Here is a 23,699-nt window from a genome sequence, read left to right on the forward strand (position 1 = left end):
TGTTCTTGAAATCAAGTCCTTTTCTCCATGATTAATACACATCTATTTTCCACATTCACATCTAAGCTTACCCTCAGACACACAGCACCTGCTTTGATTGCCGAACCCAGTTACAAATCATACTGGGAGGAATGTGATGTAGTATATGAAAAAGTTTTTTTTTAACATACACCAACATTTGCCATAAAGCTTCCCTTTAAATCTGGTTGGCTTTTATGAGGGCTATAAAAAGGTATCCAGGATAATAACAACATTACTGCCTATTCTGGAGTAATCCCAGTAAAGTCCCACCAATTTTTATTTAAATGCAATTCACAGGCCCCACAGCTGGCATATAAATCTGCGAGACATGATATATTTGTGTTGGTCCAAGGAACAGCCTCCACTCTTTTTCTTTAAAAGAAAGGGCCTTTGCCCTCGAAAGCTAGGAAAACGAAGTGTGACCAATAAGTCACAAACGAGGGTTTAAATTAAAATTCTTTCATGAATATCTCTGTTCCAAGATTCGCTTCACATTTCATTCCCTCTTATCAAATATGAAGTGAAATTTGAACAGAGGTCTTCATGAAAGAAGAATTTTACGGTAATTTAAATGAATGGGATCTGGAAAGCTTTTGTTACTGGCAGAATTCAGGTAAAATCAAGTAACTTCCAGCTTCTCCCTACTACATGGGCTTTCCCCTCACTTCTACTTAAGAAAATTTCCACTACAAGCAAGGGTAGGAAATTCAGCTTTAACTTCTCTTGCATTAATTTCTTAACAGCACAATCCATGGTATAGAGGACCTCTCTTATGTTTGTAAAGTGGTATGTACACGGTCCTTGTTCTATCAAATAGCAAAAAAATAAAAAAATAAGAGGAACAGAACACACAGATTGGCCCCACTGTTAATGGCTGGGCCCCATCAGTGAATGTGATTATATTCTGTTTGCGCACAATGAAAACTAAGGATTTCACCTGCCCAGTATAAATATTAAATTAGCATAACATAGTTGGAGAAGGAGTATGCCGTTGTAAATTAGTCCCTGCTTTCTTAATGTGCATATATTGTGCAATTTGCACAAAATGGCACAAATTTGTCACTACTGCATTCTCTTTTATTTCACAGAGTTTTAACCCTGCTACTTACAAAAAATCTCACTCTTAATACAATGTTCTTTGTTAAGTAACTTTTATGAACTTTTTGTTACTGACACACTATAGCAGGGGTGTCCAACCTTTCACCTTCCCTGGGCCACATTAGAAGATGAAAATTTGGTTTGGGCCGCATGGGGGGGGCAGCCCTAGCCGTCCTCTGCAGCCCCGCTCCAAGTGCACTTACTGGCAGCTGCGATCTCAGACAGCAGAGGCTGCCAGCTTCGACTCCAGCAGCTTTATGGGGCCGGGAGGGTGTCCACCTATTGACGGGGACGGCGCAATGCAGTCACACAGCCCCCCGTCCCGTCCCCTCCCACTCCTTCCTTCTCTCTCTCCCTCTCTACTGTTGTGACATGCCCCGGCCACATTCCGGCCGCAAGCGACGGCAATGTAACTTGAAAGGTTGGAATTTCTTTAAAAATAAAAAATTGCACTGGGCCACATTATGAGCTGACCTGGGCCGCATGCGGCCCTCGGGCCGCAGGTTGGACAAGCCTGCACTATAGACTGGGGCCTTTAATTGGCATTGGTTTCTTTTTATTTCTGCGCTGTCCTCAAACTATTTTCATCAAAAGGTTGGTTAAAATATTTAGATATACAAATAAATATAAATGAATATAGAAATTCAAATAAAACTGACAAGAAAATTAAATGTAGGAAGAATCGTCATACACATGGTGAAAACCTAGAAAGTAACAACCTGGCTCTGTTTTCTGTCATTTCACATGGGGTCTATCCACATGGTTTATCTGCTCCTGTTTAAGAGCAGGTTCAGTTACCCATTGATTCACATGACAGTACTGGAGTCTGAAATCAATCTTTGCCCCTTGACTTTCATTTCAGAATTATTTTCCCTTGCTCAGGAACTAGGAGGGTTTTTTTGTTTGTTTGCTTGTTTGTTTGCTTGCTTTGCAGCCTGGATCCTTTCAGATCTGTTATCTCCATCTGTCCCTTTGCCTACAAAAAGCAAAGGTCCTACGGAGGCAGAGACAGTTAGAACTCCCCGTAACATCCGTGATGAGGTTGTGGGGCTTTCCTCCTCAGCATTGAGCAGGGCTGCCTCTGGCTAACTCTCTAACTGTGGGAGGGAGCAGGGATTTCCTCCCCATATAAGCTGCCTCTTGCTCTCTACATGCCTGGCACAATCAATGTAACGTGTTGTTTTCAAAAATAAAACAAAAAACAAAACAAAAACACGAATGGCTCTCAGCTCTCCTTCAAACTCTGCAGCCTTTTCTTTATGTTAAAGGAAGAAACCAACATACGGTACCCTTCTTCATAAAATGGAAACTTCCACAACGAAATTGGTCAACATGAAGGGAGATCCGTAAACAGACAAGGGGTGTAAACAGGCTGGAGAAAGGGGAAGAGTGGGGAGAAGTGAGAAAGTTAATAGTTTCCCAGTTCTTCCTGGGAAAGGGGAGAAGGGAAGGGATGTGTTATTGGTGTCAAAATTTAATCTGGATTACGCAGAGGGAAAACTGACTACTGTTTAGGTATAGAATGTTGCAGTGACTAAATCTGGATCAATGGGGGAAAGGGGCCAACATTCCAACCCATATCCAGCTAAGCCATATAGCCATATAATTTTTTCTTTATATTTGTTATCTTTTTATATTGTAAGCCGCCTAGAGTGGTCGAAATGACCAGATAGGCGGGGTATAAATAGAACAAATAAATAAATAAAAATAGCTGGTTTACATGGGCCCACAGTCAATTTTCCAAAGATTTTGGCCAATATTCTGTTTTTTATTTGTCTTCTTCTTCTTTGGACTCACATTAGTGCATATTATAATCTACTGTTTCTGAATTTACAGTTTTTAAATGAGAAGCTTTGTGTACAATACAAACCTCTTTCAAACAGTCACATGCAAAAGGATTTGGAATTTCACCATACATTAGCTTTGTGCCTGCCTGAGAAAGATCATTTGTAAAGAAAAACATTACTACAAAGCACTACAGATGATCTCCCTTTATGACACTTTTAAGGTGTCATTAAAATTTGCCATTTAACCAGTGAAGGAAATAAGTCGGCAACCATGCAATAGAAGCAAACGCTGGATATAGTTGATTTACATGATTAAGAAAATGAGATGAAGCACACATTTTATGGACCTTAGGATTCATTCAGGCAGGCAATTGCCCCACTGTTTGGTGTGTTACAGGGTGGAAAGGTTCAGTCTTTTTTTCCAGTGACCACATGGCACAATCAATACGGTCCACAACCAATAGTGGACCAATCTGCCCCTAAGGCACCTCTAGGGCACCCATGGGGCATTTTAGACAAAAAATGTGGAGAAGCAGAAGAGGCGGTAAAGGACACGTAAGTCACATTGCACATTTAAGAAGGTAAACACGACCCCTCCTCCAAAATAAGAAATTTCTCTCAGTTTTACCTTCCCCCTGTAAAAGAGGTACCCACGCAGGCCTGTGTGTAACTGAGTCAAAGTGAGTTTGTTGATCAGCGATTGGAGACACCAGTATTAGGTGTATCAGTCAGAACTGTTCTTGAAGAAGGCATAGCACAATAATGTATATTTATGAATAGACATGTGTATGTATTTTCAGGAGGGCACTCATTGCCAATCTGTTGTAGGGATAATTAACAGAGTCTTCTCACGTTTTTAAAAAATTAGACTACTTCACTGGCTGTAAATTTATGTCAAATAAAATCTTAGTCTGTAAAATGCCACAAAGCTCTTTGTTGTGTCTTTGTATATATTTAGGTAGATAAGCAGTAGATTGATAGACAGGTAAGTAAATGATGATAACGATGATGATGACGACGACCATCATGATGATGATGATAACGATGATGATGATGATGATGATGATCATCATCATCATCATCATCATCATCATCATCGTGTAGTTCTAAATATAACTATTGCTGAGCTAGACAGACAGATGACAATATACCCTGTTTTCCCGAAAATAAGACGTAACTTGATAATAAGCCCTAGTATGATTTTTCAGGATGCTCGTAATATAAGCCCTACTCCAAAAATAAACCCCAATTAAGTGAAATCCCACCCTACACCACTGTGCAGCAACCAGAGGAAGATGACATGACTGTAAAATAAAACATCCCCGGAAAATAAGCTCTAATGCATTTTTGGAGCAAAAATTAATATAAGACCCTGTCTTATTTTTGGGGAAATGCAGCAATTCTGGCTGTAATACAGTATTGTAATCATTTAATAATATTGTAAATGGACAGCTTGGAAAGTTGATTTTAAGATCAATGAATGTAATGAAAGCTAATGACAACTGTAACTGAACAATGGTAGGATCATGCTGATGAACAGTCTTATTCTTAAAAGTAACATTTCATATTCTGCTTAAATGGAAAGGAAATTGGACAAGATGCATCCTGGCCCTCTTGTCTCATCGTCATGCACCATTTATGTCTCAATTATTTTCAAAGAATAAAGCAGGACTGATATTGAAAAGCTTTTGCACACTTTTTGGTAGAAAGGCCGGATGTGGACAGATAATTAAATGGATAACATGAATGTGAACAGAACTCAGAAACTGGATATAAATGCCGCAATAGAAAATACCAATTAGCAATTCAAAACTAGCATGTAAAATATGTCATTTTATGAAACGACATGTAACAAAAGATTTATTTTAAGACTGTTTACACAGGAAAGAGGGCTGCAATGCAAAATTACAGTGACCTCATTTTAAAGTATTATTATATGGTCATAGTAGTTCTTCTCCACATAAGACATTTTGTATTAAAGTTCCTCCTTTGGATCTCTGTGGCTCATCCCCAACATCTGCAGGAAGAAAAGCTATTTTGACATATTTTGTCAAGTGAATCTTAAATGTACATTTAAAAATGCTACTGCAACTATTGCTATGCAAAATACATTTTAAGCCATCCACAATACACTAAAAAAAATAAATGACTTGACTAAATCAGATAACAGACCAACAGAATTTATACTAGATTAGTACTGGATTTGACATGTGGAAATCTGAAATATAATATAGATATCACAATGGCAAAGCTCCTTAAACTGGCGTTTTCAGAGTAATATTCAAGGTAATGTAAGATGATAACTTAAATGTTTTACTAAATCTTTACAGAGCACCACTTATTCCTGAAACATGGCTGAGACCAACTTTACTGACATTAGTCATAAAGGAAAATGTTAAATCTTTTAGTGACTGCAGATTGATAAGCTTAAAGAGCCATTTACTTGCACATTTCTTAAAGAATGCACATAGCAAAATTTACAAGAAATGCAAAGAAAGGTCAAGAGAGTAATCTGGATTCATTATTGTGCCTATATTGTATGTACTTGAGGAAATATGCCATTAAATGAATGCAGATGCTCACTATAAAAAAAGTGTTCAACAAAATCTAAAATGGCAAGCTAATGGAGCTGTTGATAAATGATTATCTGGATTAGAGATGGGGGTATTCATATAGGAATACCCCCATCTATAATCTTGGTTAAAGAAATAATAGTATAATTGCCAACCTGTACCTGCAACCAAAGGACGCAGTGAAAGTTGAAGATCAGATGACAGAAGACAACGATGCAAACAGTACAACAAGAATGTATACTTTTGCTGCTTATCAACTTGTATTCTAAAAACATATTTAAAGAAGCACTTGCTAACTGAAATGATGGTACCGTCATCAATAGAGAGGTTATTAACAACATCCACATTGGTACTTCCAGCTGGCAATTTAGATGGTCCACAAAGGTTACTCAATAAGGTCAATGATGTAACAAACAGGGCTAAAAATGAATGGTAAGCAAGCCAGGTTTATAGTAGTCACCAAAACAGCAAGTAGCCCAAGAAATGGGCTGCAGCATGGGAAACATAAGCACCTGGGCTAATTAACACCTTTAGGGGCCATAAGCACTGAAAAGATTATTGTACCCCTATGAATATAACACATGGCGTGCCTCATGGTTTGAAAAAAAAGTATAACATGTATGTTATATGCATGAAAATACAGTAGTTTAATTATATGGCATATGATAAAAAAAAGAACCACATATCGTATACAAAATCACACATACAATCAAATTACCAGCTTCCAGACAAATCTTGTCCTTTTGCACTTGGATTAATGTAAACAAACTTTGTCAGAAGCTATAAACTGAAAAGCTCAAACAAGAACTTAAAACTCTTTTTGGTTATTTTAACAGTGACTGTTATTTCATATAGTGCAGAGGCCATGGGTCTAAAAGACAAGCAGCTCTTTTATCCTTATCTCCACCCAAGTGATGATGATGATTGATCATTTAACCCAAAACATGAGTTTTCGTGCTAGGAGATTTAGTTTTTTACTGGTTCATGCTCAAGTACTTTAGGTAGAGAGACTGTTTTTTGGGGCTCTTGAGGGGGGAGCAGAAGGTGAGGGATGGATGGATGTGGTTTGTTGAGGAGGGTTCACCATTTGCATGAGGGTCCATTGTAAATCTGGCACTGAAAAAAGCTCTGTGGTGCCTCCTTCCCTTGTTGATGCCCTAAGCATGTGCTTATTTTGCTTAATGGTTAATCTGGGGCTGATAAGCACCTTGTAATTTGGCAGACTTCACAGTGAGATCATAGCCATGTAATGAAAGTCAGAATTGAGATGGCCCAGAACAGCTATCTAAGGGATTGTGTGCTAGAGAGTAAACAGACAATGGCGCAGCAGCAATATTAATTCATGGGTTCATCCCTTTGAAATGTGGGATGATTACTGGAACACACTTCCTTGGTATAGAAAGGTAGCAGAGCCGCTTTGGGTCCCTTGTTGGGAGAAATGCTGCATATTAACAACAACAACAACAACAACAACAACAACAACAACAACAACAGAAGTTCTAGTTATAGCTTAATTAGGTTTTACATGTCACGAATCATGCCTGTTGCTTTTATCTCTACAGAATGAAGGAAAGGTGTTTATCAATCCACAAGTAAACTAATATATATATAAAAGAGCAAAGGTCAGGAGGTGAGTGACAAATGGGCCAAAGGGAAGTCACTACCAAAAATCTCCCTATCTGGTGATTCCATTAAACCTTCTGCAGGCATAAAACATGTAAGATGATTTTGGTCTATATCTTAAAAATAAATCTTGGCTTGTGTTATTGATATCAGTAAGTGGATTTATAAACTCTTGTGAATCTTTCCCAAGAATACTATGTGTTGATTTGGAAAATAGTATTAACTAATGTAAAACAATAATTTTTAGCAAATAAGAACAATTTATTTTAGGAAACAAGCAAAATGCTTTAGAGGAGAAATTCAACTTTTGGAGCTGTGTAACAAACAGAAAGAGTTAAGCATAGAGGGAATTTGTGCAATGAAGCATAACAAACATTCTATCAGTTTTTGATCTATCTCTTAAAAATGGTAGAAAGGATATTTTATCCTGAAGATCTATTTGCAAAAGTATTTCAATTATTAATATATGGTAAAGGGTTATGGGAGAATGAGTCAATCTATAATAGATTAAATTCTGGTTGATGTTGTTCCTCCTTAAAAAAAAAAAAAGGGAATAACACTGTTCTCTCTGCATATTCCAACTATTTCAAAGTAACATATTCATCAACCACATATTCTTATGCCTGATGGAAATACATTATAATTATTTGACTGAAAACCATGAAAATGCACCTAAAAGTAACTGAATTAGGAAATATGATTGAATGTGACCTAATTCCATCTCAACAGGTTAAATTAAAAAAACAATACAAATTCCAGAGACTTGCCAATAACTAGCATGCAAAAAGATATGAAGAATATAAGATCCTCTTGATGCCCTCCCTGCTTTGAAAAACATAAGCCATTCATTTGGATTGAAGTTTTTACACAACGCATACAACCGTAAGATAAAACAAGCTTTTGTTGAGATATGATTCCCTCAAACAAAAATAGACTCCTAATGAAAAGGAAGAAGAAAAAGGAATGCGCACACCAGACAATCAGAACATCAGAGCTCCCTGTTATTTAATACAGATCAGTGGAATACTTGCACAAAATTGAAGAAACTGGATAAAAACAATGAAAACCACTGCACACTTGAAACACAATGTTATTTTCCCTTCGCATAATTACGAAGTCCAAGATACTATGTTAAAGAATGGCATTTTTAGATGTACATGAACATGTGTAAGGATTTTTTTAAAATACTGGGAAATATTTTGATACATACATTTTTACTCCACTGATGGTCATGTATGAAGAAATACTAATTTGACTTCTTCAGAGATAAAATACTTATTTTAAAACAGAGAAGACGATTATGTACCAGTAAGTAAGGAGCACAAAAGTAAAACCAACGCTAGCAAGAGTTTGAAAGAGGATCAGGAAGTCTTAATATTTACTATGGCTGAATGATTATTCTTTTATCTGCTGGCAAACACACGTACACACATATATATAGCAAGGAAGAATATTACTGATAATCTGTGGGATTTATTTTTCAGTTCATGCTCGATCTGCTGTGCAAACTCACAAAAATTCAACACAAACAAGAAGTGGGAGGCCAGTACAACACCTACATATCTTGATGACTACTGAGCAATAAAGGAATATAACAGACCATTACTAGAAGATATACTTTTGTAGTGGGCTGTGTGCTAGAAGCCTCTAACCCCAATCCCTGGAATAAATGCTTTTTTGGAAGATGTAACAAAATTCCAGGTAGGCATCCTTCAGTCTTGAGAGACTCTGGCAGTGATGGTGAACCTTTTTGAGCCCGAGTGCCCAAACTGCAACACTAAATCAACTTATTTATTTCAAAGTGCCTATACTGCAATTAAAACCTGCATGCCGAGATTTTAGTTTAGAAAAAACAACTGCTCCTGCACTGCGAGGGTTAAATGCTTGTTGTCGTCCCCCCCATGGGCGGTATTAACAAATAAATACTTACTGGTGGGGCAAATCTGCTTTCCAGTGGGGGGGAGGAGTTCCAAAGGCTGGGAGAGTCTTTGAAACATAGCTGCATCTTTGATAGTACAGGGATGGTGTTAAAATACTCGTATGTGTTCCAAATACTTAGGTTGTTTTCTTAACAGGCTCGTTATAATATCTTTTTCATGACAAAGGCAAGAAAAAATGTTCAAAAAGAGGCAAAAAGAGGCAAAAAAGCATCAAAGGCTTTATTGTGTGACTGTGCCCATCCTTATTCATTTATTACTTTTATTTCCCCCCCTAGGTGGGGGGGGGGAATTTCCTTTTGGTGCAAATGCTGAAAGATAACTTTTTGGACCACCAGCCTAGAATCCTGTCAGAAGGCCAACATGGGGAGATTTAACAATCAGAGGTATTGGTCACAGGGGATACATTAATAGGCCACAAATAAAAAAACCCATGCAAATGCAAGCTTTGTGCATGAATCACATGATCAGGGAGACTGTTGACATCATCTTCAGGACTCAGCCAATCCCGAAGGTGCTGCTGTTGCCTTGGGAACCCAACCCCACTCTCCTGGGTCTTTGTGACCTCACAGGAGCTCCACCTCTCTGTTGGCAGATAAAAGGGGCTTGCTGGGCAGGGGAGGAGACCAGAAGGGAGGCCAGTGGCCAGAGGGCAGTCTGGCAGAGATAGCAGCAGCAGCTGCAGGGGACCCAGCCATTCTGCCTCAAGGCTGGTAGAGATCCGTGGCTTGAAGCTGGCTGATGTCGGCGATGGACTGGGGGGGCGAAGTTGGTGGACTTTGGCAGACAGAAGCTGGTGGAATCTCCCTGCGGAAGCTGGCTGAGGCCGCAAGGCGGAAGCCAGCAGAGGTTGGTGGATGAAGCCGGGGGACGTCAGCCTCCTGAAACCAGATGGCAGAAGCTTAGTGGATATCGATGGATGGAAGCCCTGGCGTGTGTGTGTGTGAATGGCTGGTGGAGTAAAGGTGTGTGTGTGTCGGGTGTCGGCTGGTGTGTGTGTGAATGTGTATGTACGTGTGAATGGACTGGCTGGCATTCTGTGGGGATGTCACCGGGGCGTGTGTGTGACCCAAGCATTTGGGAGCTGGCAGAGGCTGGCTTCAGAAGCAAAGTGGAAGAGATGAATGGGTGGATATTCCTGGTGGAAGCCAGTGGATGTTGGCAGGCAGAACTTTGGGATGAAGTTGCCAGAACATTGGTCGGTGGATATGCCTGGGTTGAAGCTGGTTGACGACAGTGGACAAGCTCGCTCCTTAGTTGTTTTTTCTCTCTTTCTCTTGCAGGGCCTGAAGCTTCCTCTTTCCCAGGGGATGCGAGGGACCAGAAGGCAAGCGTCCTGCTGGAGCTGAACCAGGCCGTTGTCTCCACTGAGGATACCCGTTTAGCCTCTTTTCCGAAACCAATAAAAGTATTTTCCGGAATGGTTTTGAAGAGCTGTCTTGTTTGTCAGAGACTGTCACAGGATTATCTTCCCCTCCCCTCATTATATCTGGGGCCCAATGCCTGGGGTGGGTCTTTGTGAAGTCATGGTGTGGGGCCTTGTGATGTCACAGGAATTGGGAACATAATATTTCTCCATGCATGTGTGAGGGAGTGAGCTAGGCATTGTGGGTTCCCTGTCTGAGCTCCTAAGCAAGTATATTATGTGTCGTGTTGGACAGACACAGGAAGCCAGTGAGCCCTGGTGCCATTCGGAGAGGTTTGGAGTTGGGTACCCAAACACTATGGCCACCCTGTAACAATAAACGAGACTCGCTGCTTCCCTTCCATCATTGTTCCTCACATTTGTTTGCCTGGCCTGGAGATTCAGGGGAGCCCAGCAATTTCCTGGCACAGCAACTTATTCTCTGAGACCTGGCAAGCCTCATCTTCATCATCAACACCATGAGTACTCCATGGACTTGCACAGTACAAGTGGGGAGAAAATATGCCACTTCAAAGAAGCTTCCAGTCCAACCTCTCATGCTAGTGCCACAATGGAGGAAATGGAGATGGGCAATGATTTGGAGATGAGCATAAATTAAAATTCATGTGGATCCATGCCATACATAGATGGCAAAAATACACTGTACTGCAATATCTGCTGCTTGAGGGTAGTGGCTGCCTCTCAGTGCCTAGTGCAGTGATGGTGAACCTTTTTTGACCCTGAGTGCCCAAACTGCAACACAAAATCAAGTTATTTATTTCAAAGTGCCAACACTGCAATTAAACCTGAATACTGAGTTTTTAGTTTAGAAAAAACAACTGCTCATGCACTGCAAGGGTTAAATGCTCCCCCCCCATGGGCGGTATTAACAAATAAATACTTACTGGTCCTCCAATCCCCCATTGGGCTAGACCGGTAATGGTTGCCATTGCACCCTCTGCTGGACCACTGCACCAGCAGAGGGGAGTGCCGAAATCCGGGATCGGAGGATGGGTAAGTAGTTCTCTATGGTGACTTATGGCTCATGTGCCCACAGAGAGGGCTCTGTGTGCCAGCTGTGGCACGTGTGCTATAGGTTTGCCATCACTGGACTATAGTAACGTCTTGAATAGACTTTAGGAACAGTGTCTAGTGTGGCTGAGTGAGTGTCGAGAGTGGCTGAGTGTGGCTGAGTGAGTGTAGCTGAGTGAGTGTCGAGAGTGACAATCTTCCACATTGAAGACAAATACAATCTGTCCCCTGTCCAGCTCCCTGATTTTGCTGGTTTCATGACGGCCTCTTTGCCTCGGCCTGCTGAACAAGTGCCTCTTCAAATTTTTTCTTGAATAGACGTTTTGGAACAGCGTCTAGTGTGGCTGAGTGAGTGTCGAGAGTGGCTGAGTGTGGCTGAGTGAGTGTGGCTGAGTGAGTGTTGAGAGTGACAATCTTCCACACTAAAGACAAATACAATCTGTCCCCTGTCCAGCTCCCTGATTTTGCTGGTTTCATGACTGCCTCTTTGCCTCGGCCTGCTGAACAAGTGTCTCTTCAAATTGGGAGAAGGCCATTCATGCCTCCAGGCTGAATGCTCAGATGTCAAGGTTTCCCATCTGTTGAGGTCCATTCCTAAGGCCTTCAGATCCCACTTGCAGATTTCCTTGTATCAAAGCTGTGGTCTCCCTCTGGGGCGATTTCCCTGCACTAATTCTCCATACAGGAGATCTTTTGGAATCCGACCGTCAGCTGATAACAAAATGAGTGGTGCTCAAAAACAAAACCAGCACCAGCAAGCAGCTGGACTTTAAATGAAGATCAGAAAGGTGAGAGGAAGAGATGGTATTCAGTTGTTTTAGATCTGGACAGAGTAACTACCCTGTAACATCTTCGTATAAAGTTAATTTAATAAACTGAATTTAATAAACCAAACTTAATAAATAGAATTTCTATTAAGGTGCCACCGTTGAAAGGTACATGAGTCCTTAAAAAAAAAATCAGTGGATAAAAATCTTGTTGCCTAGAGCTTGGTGTCAGGCGAAGTTTTCATTGGCAGACTGTTAAATCATCAAGAAGCCGTACTTGAAAAGGCCTTCTTTCTGGTAAGTTACACACTTCGTTTTGTGAAGTGGGAGTGCTTTGAGGAGAGCATCCAGGGAATATATTGTAGACCGCTAGTGAGGGGAGAATCTTTCAAGTCACCTTGCCTCTACACACTTAAGGCTTTTAGGGTTCAAAACAGCAGTTTAAATTAGGCCCAGAAATGAACAGGGTGCGAGCTAAAAAAAAAAATACAGCCAAAAAGCCAACGTTCAGCCCTATTTGAACTCATGGCAGATTCCAAATTGTTTTGGGTTCCCACTAAAGCTGCACCAGCCCCCCCTTCCTCCAAACCTTCAAGAAGATGCTGAAAACACCGCCCGTAAGAGAACATTCAAGGACATCCTCCCTTACAGTGATCAATAAGGCAGTTGCCCAATCCCTCCACCATTTAGGTTTTAGTTAGTTTGTTTGCTTATTTGCATTCATAGTTGTATTTTCTTTCTTGGTTTAATCTTTGGTTTGTGAATTGATTTGGGCTATGAGTTTAATTTTTTTTTTTTCATATTTGATTGTAAACTGCCTAGCAGTGGTTCTCCAACTTGGGTCCCCAATTGTTCTTGGACTACAACTCCTAGAAAGCCTGCCCAGCACAGCAAGTGCTTCTGGGAATTGCAGTCCAAGAACATCTGGGGATCCCAGTTTGAGGACCACTGGCCTAGAGTACTGCCTCGCATTAAGTCAGCAGTATATACACATTATTTTGTTCCTGTTCATCCAATCCCCTAGCAAATCCTAAAATGCTAGTTTAATACAGTCACACCCAGGTGTCACTCACATACAACTGATATGTAAATCTACATTTCCAAACTGCTTGATTTTGCTTTTACCTTGTGATTTAAAAATATCAAGTGTTTTTAAAGCTGTGAAGAGAAATAAAACTGGTACAAACTTTAAATCCATTTTAATCTATGTTGTATTATTGATTGAGAGAGCTACATGAACTTTTAGAATAATTGCATTTGTGGTTTTCTCCTAATCCTGCCCACCCTCGTGCTGTGTCTCTCGCAGCCACTAGCCACTGCTGTTGTGGTGTTATTTTTAATATTTTTTTAATTTCTTGTCCTCTGAAATAGCACTAGAACAGAATGACAGATACAAATAAAATAAAATAAAATAAAATAAAAGAGAACTTTTGCTGCAGCCCAGCACACGTGCATGGAGACAGATGGATAGAAACACCCACATACCCATACACACAAGTGGAGAAGAAAAGAGAACATGGAAGGCATGCTACTGAGTGGCAAACCCACAGACACAATTTCCACTGACAAGAGATGTTTATTGCCCTTTGCCAATCAGGGGAAGTGATTAATTAGCCAATATCCTGAAGTGGCTCACTTATTAAGCTATGTTGAATTAAAACTGCTGCCTGAATCGATCAGCAAACAGAAATGAATACTGGTTTGTAAATGCTGCATTAGACTTTTGAAGTTTTCACTGAAGTGTAGGAGTAGTAAAATTACCTGTGGGAATATGGTTAAAATCAGTTACAAGGATAATAAGAAAATAAATTCCCACGTGGTCAGCATTTTACATCACAGGAAAAGAAACTCCTCAAAGGTTTTCTCAGAATCCCAAGGCTGGTGTCTATGAAATAATAATTTGTATGCCAAAGCAGTAATTTTATGGAAATTATACACAAATAAAGAGCTTGAAGCAAACTCTAAACATAACATTTTCTTGCTGTTTCTCAATAATTTGCCTGTCTGAATCTTACCACTGAACTCCATCCAGATATTTTTATTCAAGGTTGCTAGCTACATGGCATTGTAGTACAGAAGACATAGTAACGAAAATATGAACCAAAGCTTTGATTCTAGAGGGAATTTTCCAAAAGCCATTTCTCTCACTTACCACAAAAGGAATAAAATATTATAATAACATTAAAACAGTGGGCTGAAAAGAAGATAGGATAAAATTCAAGATGATATGCATCCTTATGCATTATTTTGCTTAACATGAAAACCTGAAAGATAAGGTGCTTTTTAGAGAGGGGGAAAAATTAAAGGGGCAGGGGGAAAGATAATGATCAAATTAAAGAGGGAGTATTGGCAATGTTACCATCTCAGCAGGGGGCATGGCCTATCTAAGCTGACTATTTTGGTTGTGGGGTTGATTGGACTGCAAAAGGTCTGTTCAGGTCAGAAGAAAGGAGTGATGTGCCATTTGGAATGCTCCTCTTGTCTGAATAGTAAACTATCTCTTGAAACATTCACTGTCATTTAAGCACTTGCCTTGTTTGTCTGCAAAGTGTCGGGAGAAGTGAAATTAAAAAAATTACATCACTCCTATCACCCTCTGTTGGTGTCATTCTATTTTCTCCCTCCTCTTCCCTTGCTCCCCATGCCTCATTCTCCCTCCACTTTCTCTCTCCCTCTCCCTCAGACAATGGCAATTAAGCTGAGAGTGCCATCTTCCAGCTAAATTGAGCATGCCAAAAAGAATGTGTCCCCTGCCACTGGGTCAGAAAGGTGCACGACAGCTCTTAAAGGAAAAGGATGGCTAGATTTAAGTAGAAACATATGCAAATGCGGGCTTTTCCCCCCAATCCAAATTGTGTCCTCAGTGATCCATATACCTTATCTATATACCAGTGTGGACACCCTAACCCATTCTTAAGAATCTGTAGGCATGTTTGCAATAAACTATAGAAAGCACAAACTGCCCATACATTCTTATTGAATGATTCTGTTGGAACCACCAAGACTTACATGTATTTAACTATGACTGGGTAATGGCCCTAATTCCGAAATATAAGTGCAAAAAAAAAAAAAAACAGGAAAGAAAATCTGGGGGAAAAACACTCTAAAGAAAGGCTGAGGAACCCTTTATTAATACCTTTACAGGTATTTGTTGTTAAGACCTTTATTTATTTTGATCTTACAGATTTGAAAAGATAGATGATTCAGTTGGGACCCCCGTATCCGTGGGGCTGGTATCCACGGTTTCAGTTATCCATGGTTTACCACAGTCCTATATACAACATAGAAAGGGCATATAATTGTTTTAGCAAGGCCTGCCAAGACGTTGGATTAACAATCAGCCTGAAGAAAAGACAAGTTATGGGTCAGGGCATGGACTCAACTCCCTCTATTACCATCTCCACGCAAGAATTGGATGTTGTTCATGACTTTGTGTACCTTGGCTCCAATACTCTCTCCCTAGATGTCGAGCTCGATAAACGCATTGGCAAAGCAGCTACCATGTTTGCTAGACTCACAAAGAGAGTATGGCTCAATAAGAAGATGATGTCATATACCAAGATCCAGGTCTATACAGCCTGTGTCCTGAGTACACTCCTGTATTGTAGTGAGTCCTGGACCTTTTGTTCATGGCAGGAGAGGAAACGGAACACATTCCATAAGCGTTGTCTCCAACGCATTTTTGGTATCATCTGGCAGGACAAAGTTCCAGATAGAAGTCCTAGAACAAGTTGGAATTTTTAGCATGTATACATTACTGAAAAAGTGATGTCTACGTCGGCTTGGGCATGTTGTGAGAATGGCTGATGGTCAGATTCCAAAAGATCTCCTGTATGGAGAATTAGTGTAGGGAAATCACCCCAGAGGGGGACCACAGCTGCGATACATGGATATTTGCAAGTGTTATCTGAAGGCCTTAGAAATGGACCTCAACAGATGGGAAACCTTGACATCTGAGTATTCATCCTGGAGGCAGGTGGCACATCATGTCCCCCCGCATTTTGAAGAGACCCTTGTCCAGCAGGCCAAGGTAAAGAGGCAGTCCTGAAACCAGAAAAATCAGGGAGCTGGACAAGGGACAGACTGTATTTGTCTTCAATGTGGAAGGGATTGTCACTCTCGAATTGGCCTTCTCAGCCACACTAGACACTGTTCCAAGTCCTCCATTCAAAGCATGTTACCATAGTCTCTCGAGACTGAAGGATGCCTAATCTGCAGGACACACAACAATGTGTTCAAGTTAAAGGAAGCCCGATATCGGTTGAATATCAGGAAAAACTTCCTAACTGTTAGAGCAGTACGACAGTGGAACCAGCTACCTCAGGAGTTAGTGAGTGCTCCAAAGCTGTAGGCATTCAAGAAAAAGTTGGATAATCAACCGGCAGATATACTTTGATTGTATTCCTGTGTTCAGCAGGGGTTGGAGTTGATGGCCTTTGTAGGCACTTTCCAACTTCACTTTTCTATGATTCTATGATTCTATTATCAGGGGAAAAGGCAGGGGAAAGTGAGAGGAAGTGCAAAAAGCAATGGTCATTTTCTTCAAAGAAACAGACTGCATTGTCTGCTTCCTAATAATAACAAATGTGTCATTCTGTGCAATAAAATGTAAGACTTTTTAGTATGATACATATTTGAGTGAGTAATTCAAAAAACCATACCAAGACAAAAACACATCAGATTAGTTCTCTGAAAAGGACATTATAATTTCCATATCATTGTCTGAAGCCTCTTTCCAAAAACATAAGTCTGACAGCAACCATAAGCTCAAGAGCAAGAACAACTAGGACAAAGGACACTCATTTAATGACCAAGATGTACTCATTTTGGACCGAGAAGAGAGGTGGTTTGGGAGAGGGGTCAGGGAAGCCATATATGTGCATACAGAACATCCTCCACTCAACAGGGATGGAGGCCTTAGATGCAATCTGCATCCTATTAATCATGCTGCCCTTTCTTCTGTCCCCAGAAAGTTTAAGACAACATACACCAGAAAGACCACTGAACAACCCATGACAGACGGGTGGAGAAGGACTGCATAAATGAGCTTTTTCACTCACCCCCCTTTGTCTTTCTAATGAGCCTATTCAGACCAGGTGGAAGTGAAACCAACATGGAGGATATATCAGGGCCTCCTATCAACTCTCCTCAGTTTCCTCAGACTGAGTAGCTGAATGTTTCAACCTAACCAGAAAGAAGTCCAGTTGCCATGACTCAACTTCCAGTTAACCTCACCAGGATGACTGAGAATCTTCACAAACAACTATAATAACAAAAAACAATTTATACTCTCTCGCCTTCTCCTTGTTTGCTTATGACAGCTCTTCCTTTCTTGAGAGGACCACTTAGCTAACATCCACAAGGCATATAGAAGATGAACTGAAAACATTATGTTTCTGGAAAGCTGCAGAATCATAGACTCACATAACTGTAGCATTGGAAGAGATCCCAAGGGTCACTGAATCAAAACCTCCTGCCAAAGAAGGAAATGGTGCAAGATGGTACATGTCATCTTGGAAAAGTTCTTTTGAGCGAAAGCTCCCTTGGCACCCCCGTTTTCTATGCACTATTTGTACACAACTCTACAAACAAATGTCCTGGTTCTATTTTTAAAGATGAACTTGTATCAGTACTATAATTAAACATTTTAAGGTGCTTTAATTTTAACATTAGAACAAATTTACTCTTATTTTAACATGTAACTTATTTATATAGTAATTGTACTGTATTTTTGTTATAGTTGTCTTTAACTGTTGTCTTTAACTGTTGTGGGACAAGTGTGGCATATAAATAAAATTAAATAAAATAGTTTTCTGTATATATGTTAGTAGCATGAATAAACAAGTCTGTTGATAATTAGCGTTTGATCACAAATCTGAAGAACTTTCATGTAAGAAGTAAATGGAAACTATAGTATCATCTTATCTTTTACCTTGTTTGCTTGATTCATTGTTACATGTGCTGAATAAGTTTACAAATGTGTTCAACTCCTGCTGTCCTTTTGCTTCTTTTAGAGACTTCCAATTACAGTGGTGCCTCACAAGATGATTTTAATTCGTTCCGCGAAAATCGCCGTTTTGTGAAAAAAATTGTCTTGTGAGGTTCCCTATGCATCGGTCTCAAAAACCGTCTTGCGAAACATCGGTCTAAAAAAAAAAAACCATCTTGCGAAGCATAGGTCTCAAAAAAAGGTCTTCCAAAACACGATCATAGAAAAAAAAGTCTTGCAAGGCACCATCGTGATCGCAAAAAACAATCGTCTTGCGGGTTTTTTGTCCCACGAGGCAATCGTCTAGCGAGGCACCACTGTATGTGCTTTACTAAAGCAGGCAATTGCTCAGGACAGATATATGAAAGAACCCAGTCACTAGAGAAGTGTAGCACTACAATTTAACATCAGACTAACATGGAGGAATCCCTAGAAGTAATCAACTTCCTCTTCAAAACTCTTTTCCAATTTCTCTGTGCAGGGAATTGCACTCCTCTCTCTGCACAGAGTAAATCTGAGTAAAACTCAGGAGGACTGTAGCTGAAACCCAGACAACTGGATTGTATGACGACAGAGTGAAGGACCTGCCCAAACAGGGGGATTTGGAGCTGTCTGGAGTGCGCTTAAAAGGTTCTTGACTTTAGTGTGACCTCTTTCGGGCACAGTGTGACCTCTTTCAGGCATGAAGCAGCTGACACCTAGTTAGCTGATTGTGACTAAATCCCATTGAAATCACTGGAGCAAATTAATTGCTATTAGTTTAAATCCTGATTTTGACTTTCCACATGCACGTCATACATTTAGCAAAATAGACTCTAGTCCGTTGTTGTTGTGTTGCTGCTGCTGCTGTTGTTGGTATATTATTATTATTATTATTATTATTATTATTATTATTATTATTATTATTATTATTATTATTATTATTATTATTAGTAGTAGTAGTAGTAGTAGTAGTAGTAGTAGTAGTAGTAGTAGTAGTAGTAGTAGTAGTATTAGTATTAGTAGTAGTAGTAGTAGTAGTAGTGGTGGTGGTGGTGGTGGTGGTGGTGGTGGTGGTGGTAGGTGGCAGTGGCAGTGGTAGTAGTGGTATTAGTAGTATTGGTATTGGTATTGGTATTGGTATTAGTGGTGGTGGTGGTGGTGGTGGTGGTAGTAGTAGTAGTAGTAGTAGTAGTAGTAGTAGTAGTAGTAGTATATTATATTATTATAAAATTTCAGGCACATTCAATCAAAATTATAAAAACATTGACTGGTATTAACAGATACAAGTTTTAACCAAAAACGTAAGTATCTGATAATATCGATGTAGTATGTATGCTGTTCCTAATATTGCCGTTTTTTGTAGCTCTGATGGTGTGATTTTTGAGATCCTGCAACTGCTTATAGTACTATGTGAAATTTCTTGATATTTTTCCCAAAGCCCCAATGATTACAGGGACCACTGAAGTGTGTTTCTTCCAGAAGTGAGATGTTTCAACAGCCAGGTCTCTGTACTTTATTAATTTTTCCAATTCATTGTTGTTGTTCTCTATCTGCAATGGAGTGCATTTAAGCGTTTTTCTGTTTATGTAACTGATTGCAACTGAATTGGGGCCTTATATGTCCACGTAAGATTTGTGTAAGTTGCTGTAGCTAAATGACGAGACACCCAGGTATGTCTTGGTTCCATGCTTGGTCACATCCCGAATTGTGCAAATGAAGTGTAGCTTGGCACTTGGTCATCTAGCTGCACCCAGTCTTGCAAGTTATAAAAACACAAATAGGATTCTGACTAACAAATTTTAGAAGAAATTTTACCATTTTTCGAAAACAGCTAAATTGTTCCTTTAGCTCCCATTTCTAAAAAAACTAAAAGATGCCAATCTACTTGTATAAAATATATTTGTTCCCTGCCTACCTTCTTGTTCCCACAAAAGCACCAAGAGAGAATGAAGAAGAAGCAGCCAACACTTGAACCAGGTGATGTACTCCTCCTATGACACCCAGCGAGACCAGACCAGTTACTTTTAACTTTACTGGTCATGCTGGATGGACGTTTCTGGGATTTCTAGTCCGAACAGGAGTTTTTCTGAGCTCTGGGCTAGACCCTGTAACTATAAAGGTACGTAAAATACAGTTCCACTGCAAAAGAAATAAAATTATCCCTTGCTAAATTACAGCTGTACAGTGGGGTCTCTACTTAAGAACTTAATCCGTATTGGAAGGTGGTTCTCAAGTTGAAAAGTTCTTATGTTGAATCTGCATTTCCCATAGGAATGTATTGAAAACCATTTAATCCGTATCTGCTCTTTTCCGTCCATAGAAACTACAGTGGAACCTCTACTTAAGAACTTAATCCGTTTTGGAATGGTGTTCTTAAGTTGAAACATTCTTAAGTTGAAGCAAAATTTCCCATAGGAATGGACTGAAAACCAATTAATCCGTTCTGGCTGTTTTTTTTTTTTGTTTTTTTTTGTTGTTGTTTTTTTGTTATGTAGAGGTGCGTTCGTACATTGAAGCATTAGTTCCCATAGGAACTAATGCAAAGCTGGTTAATACGTACTCTACCACTAGGGGGAGAATTTTTTTTAACCTAAGATGACCTTAAAAAAAGAGCAGGAAAGTTTTTTTTCCCTGTTCTTATCTTGGATTTCTGTTCTCAAGTAGAAGCAAAATTTAGCAAATGGAGCTGTTCTTAAGTTGGATTGTTCTTAAGTAGAGACGTTCTTAAGTAGAGACCCCACTGTAATTTAACTGACGGCATGACTAAATAGGGAATTTGTAGTGATCTGGATTGCATTTAAAAGGCTCTTATCTTCAGTGCGATTTATTTAATCTTGCACTTGAGTGACCATTCCGTTCGCAGAGATGTTTCTTCTCGGATAAGAAGGATCCAGACAGCACTTCAGATCGCACCAATTACTCCCCCTTTCAATTATTGATGCAGCCTCTCTTTTCCCTTTCGCCACCTTTTGTTTGCTCAATTTAATAAGTGGCGTAGGACTACAGCAATACCTAGCATGGATACTGCCTTACATCTGAAATAGTGCTGCATCAGTTAGCATATATTTTTAATGAAATTAAGAAAACAGAACAGAGGGTTTCTCTGCTGTCCTTTCTACTGCCACCACCCACTTTATACATCACAAAGTTGTCACTGCAGAGAATTCATCCCACAGCTCTATTTGGTAGAAAAATAAGCAACCATACAGGCTGCCAGACAGGATGGTCAGGAACACTCCCCACTGCACCAAATAAACTGCAACCAAATAATGATCTTGTCTGATGACCCCTTTATTTATTTCAATAAGGAATTTACCACATGTCAACAAAAACAGAAGTGTTACTTTTTTGGAGTATAGCTCCCAGAAACGTTTTGACTATCACTCCTAGATTTTGGATGCTGTAGTCCAGAAAAATAATTCTACCCATTTATCTTAGGAATTAGTTAAACTGAACTAGTTATTCCAAGCTCTGATTGTTTGGAATATGTAGGAAATTATTTTAGTTCAGTATATCTGTTCTAAAAACAACTGGCCCCTCTTGGCTTCTGTTTTATAGATTACTGTAGTTTACACATCGTAACAACCATATATTAAATTGGGTCAGTGTACTAGCTCAGAACAATGTCCTATTCAGGTTAATATCTCACTTCTATGATGTTTTTTCCACTTCAAAAAATAATATAACAGTGTAAATTGTAAGCTAAGGACTCCCTGCCAGTGCCTGACCATTTTGAGAAATAGGGAGCATGCTAAACATTATGATGAATGTTTTTAGTGTCCCAGTTTATAGGTGGTGACAGCTCAAAATTATTCTAAACATTTCAAAATCTATTGTATATCTCTTGATATTTGATCTTCCAGTATGTCAGTATAGCTTGCTTCCCACCACAGCAAAATTAACAAGAGATGTTCTGCATATATTTCCTATAAAGCTGCTTAAAGCCATTTTCAAGCAGTAACCAGTCCAATCAAAGCTCGAACAGCTTTACTCACTTTAAAGCAGACAGCACAAATACATCATATTTGAATAGGTAGTCCAATGGCATTACTTGATGTAGCAGAATCAGCCACTTCCAGAGAATAAAGGATTAAAGGCCATGAAATCAACCCTGAGTGCTCACTGGAAGAACAGATTCTGAAGCTGAAGCTCCAATATTTTGGCCATCTCATGAGAAGAGAAGACTCCCTGGAAAAGACACTGATGTTGGGAAAGTGTGAAGGCAAGAGGAGAAGGGGACGACAGAGGACGAGATGGTTGGACAGTGTCACCGAAGCTACCAACATCAATTTGACCACTTCCGGGAAGTGGAAGACAGGAGGTCCTGGCCTGCTCTGGTCCATGGGGTCACGAAGAGTCGGACACGACTTAACGATTAAACAACAACAACTATCTACAACTATTTGGTTATTATATTTGTTTGAATGTATGTATTTTTTTAAATCATGTCTTGATATTGTGCTGTCTGTTTTGTTGTTAGCCGCCCAGAGTGGCCTGGTTGCCAGATGCTGTGGGGTATAAATCCAACAAACAAACAGCAAACAAACAAGCTATGACTGCTTTGTAGAAGCTACAGGGTGAAAGTATTTTATCTTGTACATGATGAAAACAGACAACTGTTTTTAAGATAACTTCTGTGTGACCAGCAACAACTACATGGGAAATTATTCTCTTTCCATTCACTCCCTATTCAGTGCAGGAAGTGTTTGTTAGTAAAGCTGAACCCTAGTAAGCCTACAACCCAAGTCAAATTTGGCTCTGGTAACATAAGAATGTATGGAGTTTTCTTGAGGAGAATATACGGGCATCGCCTTTCATAAGGTTACAGTCACTTTCACTACCAAGCTCCACCTATGTTGCACAATGTAACACAATGGATCACCACAAGTAAGCAGAGCTACAGCCAAACATGTTTGGTTGGTATAGGCTAAATCTTTCTTTTATCCTAAACCTGTATTTTCTTCACATGTCTGAAAACACTTCCGAGTAAAGATTACTACACTGTTAAACAACTTGACAGGATGTGCAACAGCCTCTTCACATTTCCATCAGGGGAAAAAAATCCCTCTTATAGGAACAGCTGCAATTACACCTCAATTAAGAAGCTACACATTCAATTTGCAGTTAATGAACTCATTGTACAGGTGAATGTTTTTCAATAAGAAACTGCTAAGTGAATGATAAAAAAATAGTGGTAATAACACGAAAATCAATCACACAGGATAGCTGCTTCTAGTCAACTAGGTTCTGGTGGAAACCTGGACTAGAAGAGTAAAAATGGCAATTTAATCAACCTGCCACATATTGCATCCTGTTCGCAATGCAGAATGCTAAACATATTTGCTTTGTAGTCCCTATGTTTCAAAAAGCAATTTTACTACAGTATTTTAATACAGTAAATAGTAATACAATAGCAAAAATACAGTAAACAATCTTGGCAGGCAGCAACATATTCCTACGTAATATGTGCTCTCAGGATGGCATT

At 39.6% G+C, this 23,699-nt stretch overlaps 1 protein-coding gene and 1 long non-coding RNA gene across 6 annotated transcripts in view; one reads left to right on the top strand and one right to left on the bottom strand.

Annotated features, from left to right (window-relative positions):
• SPATS2L (spermatogenesis associated serine rich 2 like) overlaps window positions 1-23,699 on the bottom strand; it is an 83,533-nt gene that overhangs the window by 54,587 nt on the left and 5,247 nt on the right. The gene's annotated exons all lie outside the window — the stretch shown is intronic.
• LOC144584254 (uncharacterized) lies at window positions 1,653-15,322 on the top strand. Its single transcript, XR_013538380.1, has 2 exons — window positions 1,653-9,888; window positions 10,323-15,322. It is a non-coding gene; the product is annotated as an uncharacterized LOC144584254 (long non-coding RNA).

Source organism: Pogona vitticeps, chromosome 1, assembly GCF_051106095.1.
Source record: "Pogona vitticeps strain Pit_001003342236 chromosome 1, PviZW2.1, whole genome shotgun sequence".
NCBI lineage: Eukaryota > Metazoa > Chordata > Lepidosauria > Squamata > Agamidae > Pogona > Pogona vitticeps.